Source organism: Tupaia chinensis, unplaced genomic scaffold (genome assembly GCF_000334495.1).
Source record: "Tupaia chinensis unplaced genomic scaffold, TupChi_1.0 Scaffold000682_1, whole genome shotgun sequence".
Lineage (NCBI taxonomy): Eukaryota > Metazoa > Chordata > Mammalia > Scandentia > Tupaiidae > Tupaia > Tupaia belangeri.
Window position 1 is genome coordinate 2,577,232 of NW_006160205.1, and position 924 is coordinate 2,578,155.

General features: G+C 43.1%; 1 pseudogene; it reads left to right on the top strand.

Annotated features, from left to right (window-relative positions):
* The first annotated feature begins 358 nt into the window (after positions 1-358).
* Positions 359-706, top strand: LOC106736194 (40S ribosomal protein S27-like; annotated as a pseudogene).
* Positions 707-924: the final 218 nt, after the last annotated feature.

Genomic DNA, 924 nt, shown 5'->3' on the forward strand with positions numbered 1-924 from the left:
GAAAAAACAACATAATGGGGCCAGTAGGCGGTGTGGTAGTTAAGGTGCTGGAGTACCACATGGCCAACCACAGTTTGAGTACTGGACCTGGCAGCTTGAAAAATCATACCTCCAGGTGCAAGTGCATGCATACCCAAAATATCAAGAGGAGAATGGAGGAGAAAGGATTGTGGCACAGTCATCAACACCTCCACCACCAGGATGAGGGGAGGTTGATTTCTCACTTTCTCTCTCTGTCTGCCTCTGGAAAGCACATGTGCCCTATGGCAAAAACCTAAAAAGAAGAAATAATCATGATGATAATAACACTTAATCGTAGAGGCTTGACATTTTTCCAGGTACCACATAAGAAGACATTCTTTTAAGGAACACTTTCTTCTTCCAAGCCTGTATAACTCTTCAAAAGTGTCTTAACTAGCCTTTCCAGCAGTGATGACCTCCCCACGGGAACATGCCTCTTGCAAAGAACCTCCTTCATCCCTCTGCAGAAGAGGAGAAAAGGAAACACAAGTAGAAGCACCTGGTGCAGAGCCCAAATTCCTACTCCATGGATGTGAAGTGCTCAGGATGCTATAAAACCACCAGAGTCTTTAGCCATGCACAAATGGTAGTTTTGTGCGTTGGCTGCTCCACTGTCCTCTGCCAGCCTAAAGGAGGAAAAGTGAGGCTTACAGAAGGATGTTCCTTCAGAAGGAAGCAGTACTAAGAGCATCTTGACTCAAGATGAGTGGGAAACCATCCCAATAAACACATTTTGGATTAAAAAAAAACTTTCTTAACTATATGACTTATGTCTCAACTTAGGGATCATGGGTAGTCAAATTTGAGTCTGTCATTTTTAAGAAGAGGGTGGTAAGGAGTGATCATCCAATAGTCACTTACAAATGCCATCTGTGACAAGTCTCTAAAACATTTCATTTGCAT